Source organism: Topomyia yanbarensis, chromosome 2, assembly GCF_030247195.1.
Source record: "Topomyia yanbarensis strain Yona2022 chromosome 2, ASM3024719v1, whole genome shotgun sequence".
Classification (NCBI taxonomy): Eukaryota; Metazoa; Arthropoda; class Insecta; order Diptera; family Culicidae; genus Topomyia; species Topomyia yanbarensis.
The window spans coordinates 288,272,000-288,296,188 of NC_080671.1; the positions used below are offsets into that span (position 1 = coordinate 288,272,000).

Below are 24,189 nucleotides of genomic sequence, written 5' to 3' on the forward strand. Positions count from 1 at the left end.
CCCAGCTAGCACTGTTGAACGCGTTCTTCACGTCTATCGTTACCACGGCGCAGTAGCGATTACCCCTTCTCTTTTGCTTCAATGCTTTCTCCGCGTTCGCGATGACGATGCGGATGGCGTCCACCGTCGATATTCCTTTCCGGAACCTACCGGAATGTTACCTTACACTCTTCTCTGATTACCTCAGATCTTGCTCTCTGAACGCGTCTTGTGGCTTTTAAGCAAGTAGCCCGAAGGATGCTTAGGCTTTCGTTCCACCAGTACGCCGGATGCCGGTAGTTCGTCGGCTCCATTTTCCTCGGCATTGTTATATCGCATGCCTTAGTTATTGTTTCCGACAGCTCATCGGCACTCGGAATTGGAGTGGCACTGTCAGCACGAAGTGCTTCCACAAAAAGGTCCTTGTCGAATTCCTTTATTTTCCACTTCCGCTCGCCAGTCCTCACTCTCTGCGTCACCGTACGATTTCGCCGACCAATGGTGTAGTGGATGGCTTGGTGATCACTGTGTGTGTACTGCTCACTAACTCGCCAATTCATGTCATCCATCAGCGACGCGCTGCAAAATGTTACATCGATGATGGATTCCCGACCGTCTTTACGGAATGTGCTAGCGGAACCTTCATTGCACAGCTTTACGTCCAGCTTCGCCAGTGATTCCAATAGGCTGTAACCTCGTGCGTTGGTAAGCATGCTACCCCACTCCACGGCCCAAGCGTTGAAATCTCCTCCAATAACAACCGGCGTTCGCCCGACTAACGAGTCGGTTAATGCGTCCAGCATCCGGTTGTATTGCTCTGGTGTCCACCGTGGAGGAGCATAACAGTTACACACGAATTCGCCGTTTATCCTGGCGATCACGAAACCTTCGTGTGTGCTATCCACCACTTCTTGAACAGCGAAACCGCCCATCACTTTTGATTGCCGCCATCCCTGCACTATCCACCACCCACTTACCGTTATCGGGAGGGACACGATACGGCTCTGCAATAATTGCAATGTCGCACTTCATTTCTGTTGTTGACTGCCACAACAGTTGCTGTGCAATGTCACAATGATTGAGATTGAGCTGGGTAACCTCCATCATTATTGGCCTGCCTTCGCCTTTTTGTACTCTGGGCATAAGAAGCCTCCCGTCATGTGGTCTTTTTCGACCTCATTTGTGCAGAGAAAGCACTTCGGTTGCTTTGTGCAGTTTCTAGCAATGTGTCCCTACTCCCCACATTTTCTGCACAGATCAGTTCTGTCGGGGCCACTCTGTAGTGCCTCTTGCCTGATGGCCAAAACCCAGGCATCTGAAACACCTTTCCATTTGTTTTGTGGCCCTAGGGATCAATCAAAACGAGCACACCGACCACCCGATTTTGATCTTACCGGTCGACATAAGCTTGTTGGCTGCGGTTGGCGATAAGCGTATCGCTGCTGTCTGTGTGCCACTGTACGCCTTCCTCAATCTTATTGATATCTGCTCCCTCTCCAGGTTTCCTTGCTCTATTAGCGCGCTTCTCACTTCCGTTGTGATCTCGTCCAGATTCCTGCACTCGACCACTGCTTCCTGAACTAATGCTCTCACATTCGCTTCTCCTCCCACCGCTTCTGCCACAAGTTCCCGGTAGGCCGAGCTCTTGATCAATGGATCTTTCTTCAGCTCGAACAGCATTTTGCCTTTCTGAGTACGCCTGGTTCTTATAACGTTCTCCCCCAGCTCCTTCAACTTGGGATCCTCTCGCACCCTTTTGAGGATCGCAGCGTACGTCACGCCTTCGTTTACTTTGACGACTAGAGCGTCTCCCCTCTGCTTCTGCTGGCGTGGCCGAAGGTCTTCTTTCTTCTTTTTCTTCTTTTCCTCTTTTTCTTTCTGTTTTTTTCTTCCTCCCTTCTGCGGTTTCTACGGTACGCCATTCACTCTGCATGCATGTATGTATGTATGTATGTATGTATGTATGTATGTATGTATGTATGTATGTATGTTTTTTTTACAATCGAGAAGACCTTTACGTCCTAGCTCAGTACACGTGCTATTGTTAGGGTCCAATCTACCACACGGGGTGCACTGGGGGCGTGTCGGGCTCGAATGGTGACCAGCCATTAATACCGACCAAACTCTATTGGGCTCCGCCATCATTACTCCCAGGAACTACCTCTCGGTATTACTTCTGGGGGGATGGCTGTACTAAATCTACTCATTCACTCTCACTCACGCGTTCATACGTCCCGTGTGAGGCTGACTTGGGTGCTCACCCTATCACCTGATTCACTCTCAATCGTGCCACTCTATTGTACCTTTGTCACTCCCCCTGGCATCCCATGTGGGACATTTTTCTTAGGCCCCACTTCTGACATACCATGCGAGGCTGACTTGTGTGCTCACCTTTTTCATTCCTTGCTAGGCTGACTTTTGTGCTAGCCTCTACCATACCATGTGAGGCTGACTTTTATGCTCACCCTTAACATGCCGTGTGAGACTGACTTGGATGCTCACCCTTTCACTCCTCTGCCACGCCATGAGGCATCGATAGCTAAGTTCCAACATACTACGCTACGACCCTCCCGTCTTGGCATGAGGCAGTCCACTTATACGCCTATACACTCACTCTTCTGTCTTGCTTCGGGGTGGCTGGGTTTACCCCTTACGCGGTTGCCAAAAACTAGCTAGCTCTGAGGCAGGCTGACCGTAGAGCTGCAATCTCGGCACTCCACCAGTATACCGGGCATCTACCGTTTCTTGGCAGTGTTTGTCTCGGCATAGTAGCGTCGCACGCGCGTGATAGAACAGCTACCAACGCATCCCCGCTTAGACTGTCGGTGTTGGCCTCCAGTCCCAGGGCCGCGGTTAAAGCTTCGCTGTCGAAGTGATTGGACTTCCACCCGCGTACCTGACAGGGATCTCCCGCCCTCGGATGCTGCACACCATAGTTGATCTTAAAGCGGATTGCTAAATGATCGCTATGGGTGTAGCCTTCATCTACCCTCCATTCCATGCCTGGAGACAGACTCGGGCTGGCAAATGTTAGGTCAATCCACGCCTCCACTCCGTTTCTACGGAATGTACTAGCGGAGCCATTATTAGCTAGCACAGTATCGAGTTTAGCAAGCGCCTCCATTAGCGCTTGACCCCTGCTATTTGTACAGCGCACAGAGGAGTAACTAGAACAAATTCTTGGCCAAAAACCAAAATATTTTTTTTTCGATTTTTTTGTTTCGTTATATTTTTTTACATACCTAAGAACCTACTGTATAACGTGGCAAAATTAGGAGTATATCAAAAATTGTTAAAGAATTTTTGCATGTATGCCCAATGGTGATATTTTAAGGGATATTTTAATCGTTTTCGTTATATATTCAGCAAAATCGCTTTCTAGTGATGATGACTGTATTAAATAAGATAATATTTTTACAAACGTAGTTCAACACAACCGTTTGTTTAACTTCAGCTTAAAACTAACTAAAAAAAAGTAAACTTGCTGTGTATTGCACCAACTTTAAAAAATACCTTGTTTTAACATTTTATTCCAAATTTGAATTATAAAAAAGTTACATTATACGGCTAGATCCAGCAAAGTTGCTGAAGCAGTATTACAATACAAGATTTCAGCTATACAAAAAATATTCGAACTCTTCCGATCTTGTCCGATCCACCAATCCCAAGCGATTTGAAAATATTGAAATTTTGACTAATTTGAGGTACACCGAAATGCTGTAGGGCCAAATATTATGTTTGCCAATATGTATCTCTATGAAAATATGCACAGGCGTCCCTTTTCTTCTCCCTTTCCCACTGATAAAATGTTTATGCAACTGGAAAAATAAATGTATTCAAAAAGATCACCAAGAAATTACTAGTATTTGAAAGGATATAGAAAATTGGCCTCTGCACTGGTAGGTGGGTAGATGCCAAATTGTTCCAAAAACTAGTAATTGTCTATTTTTAGTTCATATTAAGGCATAATGACAACAATTGCAGCAGCAAATAATTTTGGCCAGGATTCGACCCCAATTACTCCTTTGTGCAGCGGCTGCCCCACTCCACTGCCCAAGCGTTAAAGTCTCCAGCTATGACTACTGGTTTCCGGCCCACTAGGTCCGACGAGAGCCTATCGATCATTTGGTTGAACTGTTCTATTGGCCACCTTGGTGGGGCGTAGCAGCTGCAATAGAACACACCATTGATCTTGGCAATCGCCACACCCTCGGCGGAGGAGTGTATTACCTCTTGAACCGGGAACCGTCCCGTTGTACAGATTGCCACCATTCCAGACCCGTCCGACACCCAATTGCCGTTGCCGGCAGGGATGCGGTACGGGTCTGATAAGAGGGCGACATCTGTCCTCGACTCCGAGACCGACTGCCACAGCAGCTGTTGGGCTGCTGCACAATGGTTAAGATTTAGCTGTGTGACGTTCACGGCTTCTTCTTATTTAACTCACCGAAGGGACACGAAGGTCCGCCCATAGCATGTTTTTGGGCTTGCTTCTTAGCGGTGCAGATAAGGCACTTGTGTGCCTTAGTGCACCCCCGCTCTTTATGTCCCTCCTCGCCGCAGCGACGACATAGTTTGCTCCTATCTATGCCTTTGCACTCGTATGCTTTGTGGCCGGACTCAAGGCACCGATAGCACCTATCCACTGAAGGCGGCTGGGGTATACTAATAGGGCATACTGACCAGCCGATCTTCAGCTTCCCTTTCTCGGTTACCTTTTTGGCATCCGCCTTCAGTAGTCTGAGGAAGGCTACTTGGGTGCCAGAGGGTCCATCTTTAAATCGCATAGAGGCCCGCTCGATTGTGACGCCGCATTGTTCCTTAACGGCTGCGACGACATCTTCTGCGGTCGTGAACTCGTCCAGATGCTTGCACTGGAGAGTCATTTCCGCCCCTAGCGACCTGACTTGGGCGCCCTCACCAAGGACCTCTTGGGCCTTCGCGGGCCGCGGTACCTCCGGTGTCGGTGCCGGCTTCTTCCTGGTGACCAGCCTCCAGGGGTTTGGGTCCCCCTGCCCCGGTCGCGCCGGGTTGCTGGTACCAACGCTCTGCTCAGCGAGGTTACTCTCGCCCTCGCTTACCTCGCCCAGACGGCGTTTGACCTTAACGGTTGCACGCCGTGTGGTGTCGCTTTTTACACCCTCGCCTGGCGACTTCCTAGAGCGCTTCGCGTTCGACGCCGACTTGCGATTGCCCTTGCCCTTGCCTTTTCCCTTCGAGGGGAACTCGGCCGCCGCTTCAAGCGACGTGGCTGCTCCATAGAAGGTGAAGGCCACTGTCTGAGTGCCCGTATCGACATTCTCTTTTCTCTCCTTCTTGGAGGCCACTGTCTGGGTTTCTCTGTCGGACTTCTCCCGACATTCCACCCTCTTGGCATAAGCCTGCTGTTTCTGTCTTGCGACACGAACAGTTTTTCGGAGTTCCAGGAGACTCTGTTTTAACTCCTTGCTTATGTTTTGCTTTGCGCTAGTGTACTCGATTATTGCATCGAGCTGCTCCACCACATTGCGCATCGCCGATGATGGCCCGTCCGGTGCGTTGGTAGGGCTATTTCCTACCGCTGCTGGGGGGTCACTGGTGCTTTCAGATGCAGCACTCATCGCTCCACTACTCTCCCCACGGGGGGGAGACCTCGCCAAACCACCTCTAGCGAAGGGGTTTGGCACCTCCGACTGTTTATTTTTATTATTTGTTGACTCCATGTTTAATCCCACGAGTAGCGCGAGAATAGATGTCCGCCACGCCAGAGCTCCGCATTAACGTGGTAAGGGACGCTTGTATGTATGTATGTATGTATGGATGTATGTATGTATGTATGTATGTATGTGTGTGTATGTGCGGATTTGTTAACAAAATGTCCACATCGGTTTCTCGGAGATGGCTGAACCGATTTTTACAAACTAAGATTCAAATGAAAAGTATAATATTCCCATAGGTTGCTATTGAATTTCATTTTCAACCGACATCTTGTTCCGGATTACGAGTTGAAGAGTATGGTTACAAATCAAATTTTTTTGATTTGTCCACATCGGTTTCTCGGAATTTTCTGAACCGATTTGGACAAACTTGATTTTAAATGAAAGGTCCATCAGCTGCTGTTGTGGATCCGAGTGCTGGTTCCTGAATTACATTGTAATACGTACGATCACGCAGCAAATCCCGATTCTAACGAATTCTGCGATGAATGTAAAAAGGTGATTTTTTTCCAAAATGTAAACACAACTGTTGAATTTGTCAGTTATAAAGTTATGCGGCAATATATTGAATAATTTTTCTAGAAAAGCATCAATAAATTTTTGTGTGTTCAACTAAGTCCATAATGCATCTTTCTACTTGACGCCATTGTTTGAATTTTAATGATTCAATATTACCGTTACTAAGAATACTAATTAGTTCTGTCGCTAAAATTTGCGTTCCAGGGCAGTTTCCGCAACACTGCAGCCAACATTGTTCGCTCGAATTATCACAAATTTTTTGGAACCAAATCATGATAGGAGTTAACACCATCTGGAAGTGATTTACAGCTTTGTAATGTTTTGAAAATAAGTTTAATGTTTTGATGATATATACATACGCATACGGTATGCGTGCCACATGTCCCTGCCAAAATGCAGTGTTTTGGACGATTACTAGCGAACATGGAAAATCCTATTTTAGTATCAGGATAAGTATTTTTAAAGATAGAATACGCCTCCTGCAAGTTATACAAAACTAATCTTCTCCGTACGTAAATTTTGCCTTCTTCTTTGTTAGATATTAAATAATCCCTTTTCCATGCACATACGCGGCTTACATCGTCACTATTATAAAAATTCGTATCACATGTTATCGTTTCTCTTACTATTGCCGCAGAGCTTAAACTCTTTTCAGGCACCAGCATTATTCCTTTCTCTTGCTGCAATGCTTTTGCCTTGTTGGCCATATATTGAGAAACATTGAACTCCTCCATAATTCGATATGTGGTCCAACTTTTGGTAAGTGTGGTTAAAATCCTGTATCGCTCATTGCTGTCTCTTGTTTTTTTTATATTTTTCCTTAAGTTGTGTAAGAATTTCATTATCGTCCGACAAAGGTGCGTTGTAAGTGGTAAAGATCGTTCCAGAACTGGGTACTTCTAACGATTCTGAAAATACATGAAAATACATGATGGATTGATTATCAGAAAAAATCTTACAAATGATTTCTTTTTTATTATTTACCTTGGTAGGAAAATGTAACGAATCTGGAAGCTCCTGCAATGGCGGTCAATGCTTCGAAGGACTCTGAAAAAAGGTTTCAAAGAACAAGAATTCGTGTTAGTAGTTTGAAGAAAAGAATTGAAATTTAAAAAGCAATGATGTCATATTTTCGATAATGTACCTGGAACATCTATCAAACAAAAATATAAAAGTATGGAATATTCAAAAACCCTCGCAGTGAAAATCAAGAAAAACCATTTAATTCGTATTTTGTTCGCACAAAGCTATATATTTTTTAAAGCAAATATTTTTTTCTTGAAACTACATTCAAATACCTTTCATTTGACCTGTAACCCATGAAAATCGGTTCAGTGGTTCAAAAGTTATGAATTTAAAAAAAAAAATCAGCTTTTGAAAAATCACGATTTTTTTAACCCGTCTAACGTGGAAAGAGACACTCTAATGACGAAATAAAAAAATATGTATCTAATATTTTTATTTTTGGGTAAGGGACGATTCTACCAAATATTGCAGAATTCTGAGCAATCGTAAACTTTATATATATATATATATATATATATATATATATATATATATATATATATATATATATATATATATATATATATATATATATATATATATATATATATATATATATATATATATATATATATATATATATATATATATATATATATATATATATATATATATATATATATATATATATATATATATATATATATATATATATATATATATATATATATATATATATATATATATATATATATATATATATATATATATATATATATATATATATATATATATATATATATATGGTGTTTGGTTCATGGTTAAGAATCTCTCGGGGGTGATAGACTGTCATGTTTGGAAGAAAAAAATAGTTCTACACATACCATCAAATCTCAACCGTAACAAAGTTATTGAACTTTTTGTGTTAAAAACTTATTTGTCTTAATATACCTCTAACTCAAAAAGTATACTTTGTATTTCAAATATTTTAGGCCCACTGGGAAGGTGAGAAAATTTCGCATTGAGTGATGCCATCATATGTTTCAGCTAATGAGCTTAAGTAGCCTTTTCAAAGTAATTTATTGAAAATAAAACAATTTTAATCGATTTTTCGTTCATTTCTTGAAACTTCTAATAGTTAACCTCATCATTTTAATAATCCAGATTGTTAGTCTTGAAGAGCTGCATAATTCGTTCTTTGACATGATACACTTACCTTTTCTTATTTTCATGAGTTTGGGTTATTCAACTTGGATATTTTTATCTCATTTTCACTAATACCAGCTCCAATTGAAAAAGTATGGCACTTATTATATTATTTTTCTTTTTATTCGAAAGCCAAGAAAATTTTACAGAGAAAAATGTATTAATACCTTTCAGTTAAGTGAATTTAGTATTCTTTTAAAAGTAAATTAGTTTAAAGTTAGTGCTATTATTAACATTTTCGTAAATTTTCTTAAAATTGTAAATATAAACATTACCATTATTATCATGAAAATAATGCATTTCAGCAAGTTCTACAGTTCTTTCTTTGATTCCATCCAATTATCTTTTTTGATTTCGACGCAAAATCGTTTTTATCACATCGTTTCATATGCAAAAATAACGATTTCGAACCAACTACATTTGCGGCGAGGTCATGCTGTGTTAACTATTAAATAGCAGCAAAATGACTAGAGATATAGACAAAGTGTCAAATAAAAAGTTATAGAGAACATTAAGGGGCATCAAATGAACAAGAGTAACGATAAATTTTGTTGATTAATAATTAGAATAATTAAAAAACTCTCCAAAAACACAAATTTTTAGATATTTCGTTAGTAAAAAATCATTTAGTACACTTAACTAAAAGATATTTGTACATACACTGATAAACATTTTCTCAGCTTTCCAATGAAATCTTGTAAATAACGATATAAAGCATATTTTTTAGATTAGAGTCTTTTAAGCACTTGCAAGTCGGTTACAGGAAAAGTATAGTAATGAAATTACAAAGAAAAGAGAAGAGATAGGAAAATGACGTCCAAGAACAAATTATGAATAGTCCAAAAACCCAACTTTTGGATAATGGATATTGCTATAATCATACTTAATTATTTCGAGAAAATTAGCAAAAACCTCCTCAAAAACACTAACTTTTAACTACTTTACAGCTAAAAGGTAATTAAAACTAATTAACTAAAATATATTAGAACACCATTCAATAAGAAATTTTTTCACCTTTCGAATGGAACTGAAACATTTAAAATACAAAGTATACTCTTAAAGTTAGAGGTATTTTAAGACAAATAAGTTTAACACAAAAAGTTCAATAACTCTGTAACGGTTGAGATTTGAGGGTATGCATAGAACAATTTTTTTCCAAATATAACAGTCTGTCACCCCCCGAGAGATTCTTAACCATGAACCAAACACCCTGGGTATAGTATATATATATATATATATATATATATATATATATATATATATATATATATATATATATATATATATATATATATATATATATATATATATATATATATATATATATATATATATATATATATATATATATATATATATATATATATATATATATATATATATATATATATATATATATATATATATATATATATATATATATATATATATATATATATATTTGCCCTGATCATTTTTTTTCTCGGTTTAGAAGTCAAAAATATTCGACACGTATTTTTTTATTTCAACATAGTAGGCGTAACTTTCGAGATTTTTTGTGTTGAACTTCACCATTGGAAAAAACCTTTTTTCAATGGCTCGTACTGTCAAAAGTAAAGAAGGTACCAAAAAGTGCCCAAAACATGAAATGTGCGCCTTTTTCATAGCTTTCGTGGTGTGGTTTGAATTTTGGAATATAGACTAGCCTTATAATATCCGAAAAATCTGATATTTTTATGTAAAATTCACTTCTTTAAAAATAATGAGAAATTTTTTTATTCAGTTTTCCGTGGTTCATCGACTGGCTACACATATTATGCATTCTCATAAAAACATCAAGTCAATCCGTTGAATAATTATTATTGTTTATTTTTATTTATTTCTAATAAATAATGAAGTTAATTGCAAGTGTGTTTTACACAATGCGCTGGTGTGTAAAACTTCATACACCCAAGTCTCAGTACGAGCGAACCACGTTGCGGTACGTTTTTCGCACGCAAGGCGTGATTGAAAAATTCATATCTCCGTAAGTATTTCATTGCCCACTCCCAAATTTTTATGGCATCAAGAAAAATGATTTTCCTATTTTATACAATGAAAAAAAAGAAAAAAATCATGTCCAAGTTTAAAAAAAAAAAGATTTGTTTTAAAGTTTTCAATATTTTCCATGAAACAAATACGTTGAGTAAGTATTAATATACTTCATCCGAAAGCTGTGAAAAATGTGCACATTTCGTGTTTTGGGCACGTTTTGGTACCTTCTTTACTTTTGACAGTACGAGCGATTGAGTAGGTTTTATTCAAATGGTGAAATTCAACACAAAAAATCTCGAAAGTCTCGCCTACTATGTTGAAATAAAAAAATACGTGTCGAATATTTTTGACTACTAAACCGAGAAAAAAATTGATCAGGACAAACAAAAATTTGCGGCAAATTTTGCGTGGAATTCCCTATATATATATATATATATATATATATATATATATATATATATATATATATATATATATATATATATATATATATATATATATATATATATATATATATATATATATATATATATATATATATATATATATATATATATATATATATATATATATATATATATATATATATATATATATATATATATATATATATATATATATATATATATATATATATATATATATATATATACTAGCTGTAACCCGGTGCGCTTCGCTACACCCATCAAATATACTAAAAATAACAAATATTTTTGTTACAAAGAAGAAACTTATTGTAATTCTCGCGGATAGACAATGTTCTTAGTTTGACCACCTGAAGCACAAATAAATAAATTGCTCTGTTTTCCTACACACAATCGTTTGAAATCCCTTGGTATCATTCAAATTCGAGGTAGCAGTACATCAGCTCCTTCATATTTTCTAGTTACAGTGGTCGCTTAAATGAAATTTTTCAACTAAAGCACAGTTGTGGTGGGTCGATGTTGCGCAGTAACTAATATAATAGGCAAACAAAGTTTCAATTGCAACACATGCGGTGCTCGGTGTTGCAAAACGACGTTTTCACGATCAAAATTCAATAACTCCTGAATCATTGGTTTTGGAAAATGGATTTTTTCGAAGTTTCTAGATATAAATAGATGCATCTTTTGATATAACGAATTGAGTGAGTAATCCCCTGGAAGTGAGATAGAACATTTATTTCCCCAAATAATTTTGCTAGAAGCTCACTGTCTTCAGTATAGTTCTAGAAAATATTATTGTGAAAAACTTTACTGAAGATACTAAAGCTCTATATAGTAAGAGTAGCGAGCTATGTATGTTTGCTTGGGATAGACCCCTTAAAACAGTTTTCGAATATAACTTTTTGCGATTACTTTTTATTAATAAAAGTGTCTTCTACAAAGTTATTAAAAGCGATAAAATACACATTTTTTTATAGCAATGATGAATCTGTAGCTCTCGAAACAACAAAATTATTGTCAATTTTCGAATATTTTTAGGTCAATTTACACCTTAGGCAACTTCCTTAATCGCAAAAATTCGTAGAAAGAACTTTTTTCTTTTGTCTTCCTTCGTCTGGCGGAGACTGCTGGCTAGGTTACGTATAAAACCAATACTTCTGAAAGCATGGTGGATCGACTGAATTAAATAATTCAAGATTTATATGCGTAACAGAATTTCCATCGATTTTATTTTGGATGGAGTAGTGTATGAAATTGAAGCCAATATACGCAAACGATTAATTCTTCAACGGATTGTATTATTTTACAAAATCATGTGGATCGATTAACATTTTCCCAATCCATATATCTAACTTTTTTTGGCGAATTGACCTGCGAAGGTGACTATAAGAATCATTCAATAAAAGAATGCACATATAGTGAAAAGTTCTGTTTTCGATACATATTTCCAATGATACGAAGACATAACGGAGTGTTGGTGGACGTGGGTAAAGTGTATTCATAAAAAATGGCACATTTAAAAAATATTTTGGCGATGCAGAGATTCTTGTCATTCCATTTATGTGGGAGGGTTTCTGATGCAATATCTATCAATTGCTTCAAAAATCTAAAATTTTGTTGCATGTATGTTTACCAGATACATGCAACAAAATTTTAGATTTTTGAAGTAATTGATAGATATTACATAAGAAACCCTCCCTCTCCTTCAGATTCCGAAACCAACCATCATGTCCACCTTCTTTGTGGAAGAAATACTTATGCCAACTCATGTATAATATATATATATATATATATATATATATATATATATATATATATATATATATATATATATATATATATATATATATATATATATATATATATATATATATATATATATATATATATATATATATATATATATATATATATATATATATATATATATATATATATATATATATATATATATATATATATATATATATATATATATATATATATACATATATATATATATATATATATATATATATATATATATATATATATATATATATATATATATATATATATATATATATATATAGCTAAAAAAAGTTCTTCACTGCACATCCCCCCTCTCCCTTTCCTCGGCTTAGATACTTCTCACCCTCCCCATCGTGCACAAAAACCACCCCATGACCATCTCCTTAGTGGAAGGAATACTTGTCAAAATTGAATTCATCGCTAATAATCACATTGAATGAATAGATTACTTCAGAACTGAATAGATAAGGATTACTTCACCCCCTTTCGTGGTCCACTCTTATCAACCATTGCACAGTGGGCAAAAAGCGACCCCCAGAGGCACTTAATTAGTCGCCGCGGGATTCCTATCATAATTTATATATAAAAAGTTGCGGAATTTGATAAGAAATCAAACGCACCTAGTTTGGTCCACTGCACGCATCTGTGGCCAGAGCTAGGGGGGTTTGAGTACCCAGAGAACTCCCGGTATTAGGCAAAAAGTGATTTCCAGAGGCACTAAATTAGTTGCCGCGAGATTTCTATAATAATTTATATATGAAAAGTTGCGGAATTTGATAAGAAATCAAACGCACCTAGTTTGGTCCACTGCACGCATCTATGGCCAGAGTCACGGGAGTTTAAGTACCCGGAGTATTCCGGTATTAGACAAAAAGTGATTCCCAGAGGCACTTAACTGATCGCCGCAGGTTTTCTACCATAATTTATATATGAAAAGTTGCGGAATTTGATAAGAAATCAAACGCACCTAGTTTGGTCCACTGCACGCATCTGTGACCAGAGTCACGGGGGTTCTAGTATCCGAAAAATTCCTGGTATTAGGGTATTTTTGTCTAATACCGGAATACTCCGGGTACTCAAACCCCCGTGACTCTGGCCCCAGATACGTGCAGTGGACCAAACTAGTTGAATTTGATTTCTTATCAAATTCCGCAACTTTTCATATATAAATTATGGTAGGAAACCTGCGCCGATGAGTTAGGTGCCTCTGGGAATCACTTTTTGTCTAATACCGTAATACTCCGGGTACCCAAACTCCCGTGACTCTGGCCACAAATGCGTGCAGTGGACCAAACCAACTGCATTTGATTTCTTATCAAATTCTGCAACTTTTCATATATAAATTATTATAGAAATCCCGCGGCAACTAATTTAGTGCCTCTGGAAATCACTTTTTGCCTAATACCGGAAGTTCTCCGGGTACTCAAACCCCCTAGCTCTGGCCACAGATGCGTGCAGTGGACCAAACTAGGTGCGTTTGATTTCTTATCAAATTCCGCAACTTTTCATATATAAATTATGATAGGAATCCAGCGGCGATCAGTTAAGTGCCTCTGGGTATCACTTTTTGTCTAATACCGGAATACTCCGGGTACTCAAACCCCCGTGACTCTGGCCACAGATGCGTGCAGTGGAGCAAACTAGGTGCGTTTGATTTCTTGTCAAATTCCGCAACTTTTCGTATATAAATTATTATAGAAATCCCGCGGCAACTAATTTAGTGCCTCTGGAAATCACTTTTTGCCTAATACCGGGAGTTCTCCGGGTACTCAAACCCCCCTAGCTCTGGCCACAGATGCGTGCAGTGGACCAAACTAGGTGCGTTTGATTTCTTATCAAATTCCGCAACTTTTCATATATAAATTATGATAGGAATCCCGCGGCGATCAGTTAAGTGCCTCTGGGTATCACTTTTTGTCTAATACCGGAATACTCTGGGTACTCAAACCCCCGTGACTCTGGCCACAGATGCGTGCAGTGGAGCAAACTAGGTGCGTTTGATTTCTTATCAAATTCCGCAACTTTTTATATATAAATTATGGTAGAAAACCTGCGGCGATCAGTTAAGTGCCTCTGGGAATTACTTTTTGTCTAATACCGGAATACTCCGGGTACTCAAACTCCCGTGACTCTGGCCACAGATGCGTGCAGTGGACCAAACTAGGTGCGTTTGATTTCTTATCAAATTCCGCAACTTTTCATATATAAATTATGATAGGAATCCCGCGGCGACTAATTAAGTGCCTCTGGGGGTCGCTTTTTGCCCACTGTGCATTGTGTTGAACATAACCAGCCATGGAATCGTAGTCTGGACAAATGAGAAAAGCACAATTGCACAACTAGGTGGATTAAAACAGGTTTTTATTTTGGGAATGCGTCGAGTTGAGACGGAAACGTAATATGATTAATAACGAGGATAACACTTTCCGAATGTAGAGAGAAATTTATGAAAAATGACGATTTCCATTCGACTCTTGCAGGTTTTGATCGATTTTGATGAGCATTTGATTTTTGTTGTATGACCAATTATATGCATAGGTCAAATGTTTTAAAACAATAATTTAAGGTCAAGATAGCAACATTTTGAAACCGCCGATTTCGGAGGTTTAGTATCTTCAATGAGTTTTACAAACGTTAAACAGCGCATCATTTGATAAAATAATTTTGACGGTATATCGTCCAAGAAGTATTTATGGTGAATTTTCTCAGGTTAATATTCATGACTACAATAAAGTCTCAACAAATTCGCTAAAGACACGAACTCTGTTACTATTTTCTGAAAAAAATAATTTCTGCATAATATTAAAACTTCAAAAATTACGGTTTCGGAATTATGCCGTTTGGACAGTATGATCGATTTTCACCAAACCCTCACCAAACCGAATTTCTGGCTACGTCGCTGACTTCAAGTAAGTAGAAACAAAGTCGTTCTACACTCGTTCACAAGAAACTTCTTCGAATGCTGAATATCTATTATAATACATTGAAACCCCGATTTTATCAGTCAAATATGAACATATGTTTGATGGGCTCTAGCAGACGAACAAGACTGAATTCGAGTAAATCCTTTCTTGTGAATGTTTTCCTTATCATGAAGATGGAAATGTGCAAAAATAAAAAGTTCATCATAATCAGAAATAGTTATTAGACTACATCAAGGGACAGGAAGAATATTTTAACAGCTTCAGTTTATTATAAAGAAAAAAATTGCCCGGTTTAGTCAATGTCCCCATTTTGTCAGCCTAAAATACACCATGACATTGATAAAAAAGGGTCTTTATTGTCTGTATTATTCGCTGTGTTTCACATTAATAGGTACATTTCATTTTTGGGGATTTTTTATTGCATCGAACTACAACAATTTTTAGATAGTTTTCAAGGGGTTATTTTATAGACTTCTTCCAAAATTTGGCGAACCTATTCCATTTCGTATACCAATTAATTTGTATACTTAAGGGTTTATATGTTGCAGATAGAGAAAATACTGAAATTTTCAGCTTTTTTCCTACTCAATATTACGAAAGCTTATTAATCAATTTTTCCTAATTAGTTTGTGAAAATTATAAACTATTTGAAATTTTTTAATAGTTTAATTTTTTATTTAACCGTGATTTTTTAATAAATAGTGACCATCGCTTCACAACGTAGTCTATTTTTCATGGCTTGCGGTGAGCACGATCTCTCGAATTGCTGAACTGAAAATTATGGAATAGAAATTAATTTTTAGAATTCTTTACAGATTTAACTCGTCGCGCAGATAGCTCTGAATTAGACCCGCTGGTGCCCTAAGACGATTTAGCTAGATTTTCAGAGCACTGTGCACCCAGTGCATTAACGCAAGTGACGGAAGGTTATCGAAAAGTTTCGTGAAAATGAAAATTCCAGTAATGATGATGATTTTCCCAAACGGTTCGTTTTAGAGAGGTTTTTATTTGTTCTTTGGCATTAGGATTAGCGATAATAATTCAAATCAAGGATGCTACTGGGAAGTCACCTTTAGAAAAAGTCGATGTCGAAGTAAAATTTGGAACTATGCACGCATGCACTTCAGAGATAGCGTGATATCAGGAGCTACGATTTCATTTCAACGCTTTTTTGTGAAAAGGGCGATACTTACAAATGTAAACATAAGGCTTTTTTCATACACGCGAATGAGAGCTTTGAAACGCAACAAATTAACCTAAAAACTTTGATTCTACGATATTGCTTTCTTAAACTATAGCAAAAAATACAACGAGCGAAACTGTATTTTTGTTTATTTAAAGTTTCGCCCTCCACGCTCCATGCAAACAAACAGGGCGATACTTTTTTTGCTAGCAGTTTAGAGGCGAAACTGTTATTTTCGTATTCTTTTTAGAATTATCAAGCTGATACCAGCTGTAAATAGTAACAATGATCGCTATTGAAAAAACACGGACGAAATCGGTGGTGTAGAACGGTAGTTATTGTAAAAACCTTTTTTAATCCACCTGGCGGTGCAATTGTGCCTTTCTCATTTCTCTATTCTATGGCTTGGTGACTGGCTATGTTCAACATAATTGTGGAAATGTCCATTACATTCTTAGTACAGTTTGCACTTATACACAATAGCTTGCCAGCCACGAACTTGATGTGCACGACACGAAAAATATCATACTTCATTAGCTCAATCAGCATTAGTTCAATATTATCTGCTTGCTAACTCATTTTGTCATGCGGGGGTGGGTGTGTAAAGAGGGCGAAAATCACACGAACGAACGACTCCCCAGCTTAATTTGGTATGCTTTGTGATATAGTGGTGATTTAAAGATGATGGGGAGGGGTGTGGGGGTATGAGGGCTGGATGGGGTGGTGGCCTGAGGGGTGATTTAAAGGGATTTTAAAGGGAGGGAGTAAAGAGTAGAGGGGGGGGGGGGTAACCCCTCTCCATATACCGTCAACTACGCCCCGGTTAAAATTAAAAAACCTTATGCGGGTAAAGAAATAGGTTGGGATTAGGTTGGCGGTTTTCAGAGTGATTGCATAACCTTTCTATATGAGAAAGGCAAAAATGTGCCAAAATCTAAAAAAGTGAATTTTCGTCACTTTTTTTTCGAATTTGCATCAAATCTCAACGTTTTATGCACCTTAAAGACATTTGGCATCAAAAATAAAAATTCTATTCTCAATTTTTCATATAGTTTATATGGGAAATTTCTACGCGGCCGCACTCTTAAATCCGTAATTGCGGAACCAGAATTCTGATCGACACAAAATTCAATAGCAGCTGATGGGAAGGTTGCACCTTTCATTTGCGACTAAGTTTGGGCAAATCGGTTCAACCATCTCTGAGAAAAATGAGTGACTTTTTTGACACATACGCACATACATACACACACACATATATACAAACAATAGCTAGGGCATGCTATATAACAATGCCGAGGGAAATGGAGCCGACGAACTACCGGCGTCCAGCGTACTGGTGGAACGAAAGGCTAAGCATCCTCCGGGCTACTTGCTTAAAAGCCAGAAGACGCGTTCAGAGAGCAAGATTTGAAGCAGTCAGAGAAGAATAAGGTAACATTCCGGGCGGCTAGGGCCGCTTTTAAGCGTGAGATAGTGCTAAGCAAGTCCACCTGCTACAAGGAGCTGTGCAGAGAAGTAGACGCTAACCCCTGGGGCAATGCTTACCGTGTCGTTATGGCCAGGATCAGGGGCCCAATGACGCCAGTCGAAATGTGCGGCGACAAGCTGAAAATTATCGTGGAGGGCCTTTTCCCGAAGCACGACCCAACCGCATGGCCGCCTACACCATACGCTGATGCGGATGGTGGAAATGCAGGTGACAATCGGGTTTCCAACGACGAGCTCCTTATAGTAGCAAAAGGGCTGAAAGCGAAGAAAGCTCCCGGACCGGATGGTATCCCCAACGTGGCACTGAAGACTGCGATCCTGGCGTTTCCGGACATGTTCAGGATAGTGCTACAGAAATGCCTGGACGATGGCTACTTCCCGGATAGATGGAAGATCCAGAGGCTGGTGTTACTGCCAAAACCAGGGAAACCACCAGGAGATCCAGCATCGTATCGGCCTATATGCCTGCTGGATACTCTCGGTAAACTCCTGGAAAGTCATCCTCAACAGGCTGACGACCTACGCTGAAAGTGAGAACGGACTATCGCAGAGACAGTTCGGGTTCCGGAAAGGAATATCGACGGTGGACGCCATCCGCATCGTCATCGCGAACGCGGAGAAAGCATTGAAGCAAAAGAGAAGGGGTAATCGCTACTGCGCCGTGGTAACGATAGACGTGAAGAATGCGTTCAACAGTGCTAGCTGGGGAGCCATCGCCGTAGCGCTGCATAGAATGCGGGTTCCGGACTATCTGTGCAAGGTTCTGAAAAGTTACTTTCCGAACCGAGTACTGGTCTACGAAACGAACACGGGGCAGAGGTCGATTAGGGTAACGGCGGGAGTTCCTCAGGGCTCCATACTCGGCCCAATGCTCTGGAATATTATGTACAACGGAGTGTTAACACTGGAACTGCCCAGGGGAGTGGAAATCGTCGGCTTTGCAGATGATGTTGTCCTGACGATAACGGGCGAGACCCTTGAGGAGGTGGAGATGCTGACGGCAGAGACAATAGGCATCGTGGAAACCTGGATGGTTAACGTCAGGTTGCAGCTGGCTCACCACAAGACTGAGGTAGTGCTGGTTAGCAATCGTAAGCAAATCCAGCGTCTCGAGATCAGCGCCGGGGGACAATCCATTCCATCGATGCGCGCGGTGAAGCACCTGGGTGTGATGGTTGACGATCAGTTGAATTACAACTGCCATGTCGACTATGTATGTGAGAAGGCTGCGAGGACAACTAGCGCATTGGCAAGGATCATGCCGAATCACGGAGGGGCAAGGGGCAGCACGAGACGTCTCCTGGCGAATGTCTCATGCTCAATCCTGAGATATGGCGTACCGGCCTGGGCTGCTGCGCTGAACTCAAAGCGTAACCGGACGAAGTTGACAAGCACTTTTCGCCTAATTGCTGTTCGTGTCGCAAGTGCGTACAGAACGATATCGTCGGAGGCGGTATGCGTAATTGCCGGGATGATTCCCATCTGCATCACTCTGGCTAAAGACGTAGAATGCTACCAGCGGAGAAATGAACGTAATGCATGGAGACTGGTTCGAGCGGGCTCGTTGGCTAAGTGGCAGCAAGAGTGGGATTACGCGGAGAAAGGAAGGTGGACCCACCGACTCATCCCAAATGTGTCTACTTGGGTACATAGGAAGCATGGAGAGGTGAACTTCTATTTGACGCAGTTTTTGTCCGGGCATGGATGCTTCCGGAAATACCTACATCGGTTTGGACATGCTTCGTCACCCCTTTGCCCGGAGTGTGTGAACGTGCAAGAGACACCGGAACAGGTGGTCTTCGAATGCCCCAGATTCGAAGAAGTCTGAAGGGGTATCCCTGATATAACAGTGGATAATATCGTCGAAGAGATGTGCCGCAACGAGCATATCTGGGACGCTGTCAACAGAGTTGTTACGAGTATACTCTCCGAGCTGCAAAGGAAGTGGCGAAGGGACCAACAAAGTAACGACATTGGTTATAACGCCGCAGTGGAACCACAAATAGGGTTTCGGGAGAAATTCCACCGCCGGGAAACTCACCGACGGTGTAGACTGGGTCCACCGCCGGGGACCAGTTGAGTAGTACGCGATGTAGCACCGGGCTCGGGTCGTCGGGGCGCCAGCGAACCGGACGTCAGGCTCCACCGGAATCGCCGGACCGACCTCGACACTCTACCGGGTAGCTCGTGAGTAGGCTAGATCCACCGTCGGGGATTAGACCGAGTAGACCGCGTCGAATAGTCAGAAGTGGGTCGTTGGGGCGCCAGTGAACCGGAAGCTACGCTCTACCCGGAATAGCTGGATGGACCGCAGCATCTGCTGGCTGGCCGTTGAGTAGGCTAGGTCCACCGCCGGGGACTAGACCGAGTGGACGAGGCGGGGAGCTTAATGGCTCACAGAAACGTACATCGGTATCGGGGGCGGTCTGCCGCCGGGGAATTCACGATAGGGCTGATTCGGCGCCATGGACTACCCGACAGAATCGTGACGAAAAGGGGAGCTAATTGGCTCACGAAACAAACACCGGTAACAAAAGAAATTCCTTTGTCGGGGAATTCTCAGTCGGAGCAGGATAAGCGGTAAGGCTGGAAGATTTTAGTAGAGCTAAATGGCTCAAGAAAGCGGGTATCGGTGTCGGGGGAAATTCCTTCGCCGGGGAACCATAGGTCGGAGTAGGATGAGTTCACCGTTGAGCACTATCCAAGCGGATCGTGATGAGCCCGGGAGCTGAATGACTCACGGAAACATGAGCTGAATGGCTCAGGGAATCAGCACCTAAACGGCTCACCACAGGGACGAGAAATAAACGGCGACGTAATGGATGGAGACAAGAAGCAGGAGAGGAACCGAGAGTTAAATCAAAGCTCATAGGTCGTGTCACTCCATGAACCAAGCGAGGCTCCGAGATAGAGCAGCAGAAAGAGGTGCAACGAAAGCGCAACGAACCCCCCCCCCCACGAAGTAATACGATGACGTAGTTCCGTGGGGAAGAAGGGCGTAAAAAGTAAGGAATGTTTTTAGTGGTTAGGCACGAACGTGAGTCGTGAGTCCCACACAGTGCCAATACACTACAGGCCAGACTTTTGAAGCTTTTTTTAACCTTACTATAAAAAAAACACACACACATATATATACACATACATACACATACATACACATACACACACATACAGACTTTTTCCGATCTCCATGATCTGAGTCGAATGGGATATGACACTCGGCCCTCCGGGCCGGGATTAGGTTGACTGTTTTCAGAGTGATTGCATAACCTTTCTATATGAGAAAGGCAAAAACTGGCTTTACTATTACAACTATACCAACCTGGTAGGCTACCCTGACCCAATAGTTGTAATACATGTTTTCATGCGAAATAATAGTCAAAACAATCCTGTTTGATATTGAAAGGAACAGTTTAACTTCTTATTAGAAGGTACACGTAAAAATATACACGTTTGGTTTTCACTTAGTTATACGCTTAGAAAAAACCTGTTTTAATCCACCTAGCGGTGCAATTGTGCCTTTCTCATTTCTCTAAACTATAGTACGGAGGCAGTTTATGTTAAACATAATTGTGGAAATGTCCATTACATTCTTAGTACACTTTGCACTTATACACAATTGCTTGCCAGCCACGAACTTGTCGACGGTGAAACACTTGAAACAAAAAAATATCATACTTCATTAGCCTAATCAGCATTAGATCAATGTTATCTGCTTGCTGACTCAGTTTGTCATGCGGGGGTGGGTGTGTAAGGAGGGCGAAAGTCCCATGAAAGAAGGACTCCCCAGCTTAATTTGGTATGCTTTGTGATATAGTGGTGGTTTAAAGATGATGGGGTTGAAGGGGAGGAGTATGAGGAGTTGGATGGGGTGGTGGTCTGAGGGGTGATTTAAGGAGATTTTTAAGGGAGGGGAGTGAACAGTAGAAGGGGGGTGTAACCCCTCTCCATAAACCATCAACTACGCCCCTGTTAAAATCCAGAAACCTTACGCAAGTCAAAATTTTTTTTATTAGGTTGACGTTTTTCAGAGTGATTACATAACCTTTCTATATGAGAAAGGCAAAAATGTGCCAAAATCCAAAAAATTGAATTGTTGTCAAATTTTTTTTCCAGTTTGCATCAAATCTCGACGTTTCATGCACCTTGAAGACAGCATCAGAAATAAAAATTCTATTTTGAATTTTTCCTATAGTTTATATGAGAAATTTCTGTGTGCACTCTTAAACCCGTAGTTCCGGAACCAGAATTCCGATCGATCCAAAATTCAATAGCAGCCGATAAGAAGGTTGCACCTGTCATTTGAGACTAAGTTTGGGCAAATCGGTCTAGCCATCTCTGAGAAAAATGAGCGACATCATTTGACACATACGCACATACATACACACACACTGGAATGTCGGGAGAAGTCCGACAGAGAAACTCAGACAGTGGCCTCCAAGAGGGAGGGAAGAGAGAAGGTCGATACAGGCACTCAGACAGTGGCCTTCACCTTCTATGGAGCAGCGATGTCGCTCGAAGCGGCGGCCGAGTTCTTCTCGAAGGGAAAAGGCAAGGGCAATCGCAAGACGGCGTCGAACGCGAAGCGCCCTAGGAAGTCGCCACGCGAGGGTGCAAAAACCGACATCACACGGCGTGCAACCGTTAAGGCCAAACGCCGTCTGGCCGAGGTAAGCGAGGGTGAGAGTGACCTCGCTGGGCAGAGTGATGGTACCAGCAACCCGGCGCGACCGGGGCAGGGGGGCCTAAACCCCTGGACGCTAGTCACCAAGAAGAAGCCGGCACCGACACCGGAGGTACCGCGGCCCGCGAAGAAGGCCAAGGACAGAGGCGAGGCCTTGTGGTTAAAAACCGACAAGGACAAATACGCCGACGTCCTAAAGTCGATGAAGGCGGCCGAAAGCCTCTCGGCCCTTGGGCAAGATGTGCGTAGCGTGAGACGCACCAACACGGGATAAATGCTTCTGGTGCTGAAGCGAGGCGCACAATCTAGTGCGGTGTACAAGGCCTTGGCCCAAGAGGTCCTTGGTGAAGGCGCCCAAGTCAGGTCGCTAGGGGCGGAAATGACTCTCCAGTGCAAGCATCTGGACGAGTTCACGACCGCAGGAGATGTCGTCGCAGCCGTTAAGAAGCAATGCGACATCACAATCGAGCGGGCCTCTGTGCGATTCAGAGAGGGACCCTCTGGCACCCAAGTAGCCTACCTCAGGCTACTGAAGGCGGATGCCAAAAAGGTAACCGAGAGAGGTAAGCTGAAGATCGGCTGGTCGGTATGCCCAATTAGCATACCCCAGCCGCCTTCAGTGGATAGGTGCTATCGGTGCCTTGAGTCCGGCCACAAACCCTACGAGTGCAAGGGCATAGACAGGAGCAAACTATGTCGTCGCTGCGGCGAGGAGGGGCATAAGGAGCGGGGTTGCACTAAGGCGCGCAAGTGCAAGCCCATAAACATGCTATGGGCGGACCTTCGTGTCCCTTCGGTGAGGTAAATAAGAAGAAGCCGTGAACGTCACACAGCTAAATCATAACCATTGTGCAGCAGCCCAACAGCTGCTGTGGCAGTCGGTCTCGGAGTCGAGGACAGATGTCGCCCTCCTATCAGACCCGTACAACATCCCTGTCGGCAACGGCAACTGGGTGTCGGGCGGGTCTGGAATGGTGGCAATCTGTACAACGGGACGGTTCCCGGTCCACTCGCAGTGGCTTAATCCCTAGCAATGAACAAAGCTCCAGATGGAATTCCAAACAGCGCTCTCAAAACAGCGATCATAGCGAACCCGAACATGTTCAGGCTAGCTATGCAGAGATGCCTTGACGAGTGCCGTTTTCCCGATAGATGGAAAAGGCAGAAATTGATGCTGTTGCCGAAGCCCGGGAAGCCGCCAGGCGACCCATCGGCGTACAGACCAATCTGTCTGATCGACACGACTGGCAAACTGCTTGAGAGGATCATCCTCAAC

At 41.2% G+C, this 24,189-nt stretch overlaps 1 protein-coding gene across 1 annotated transcript in view; it reads left to right on the plus strand.

Annotated features, from left to right (window-relative positions):
* LOC131678626 (regulating synaptic membrane exocytosis protein 2) overlaps positions 1-24,189 on the plus strand; it is a 978,270-nt gene that overhangs the window by 908,931 nt on the left and 45,150 nt on the right. The window lies entirely within an intron of this gene.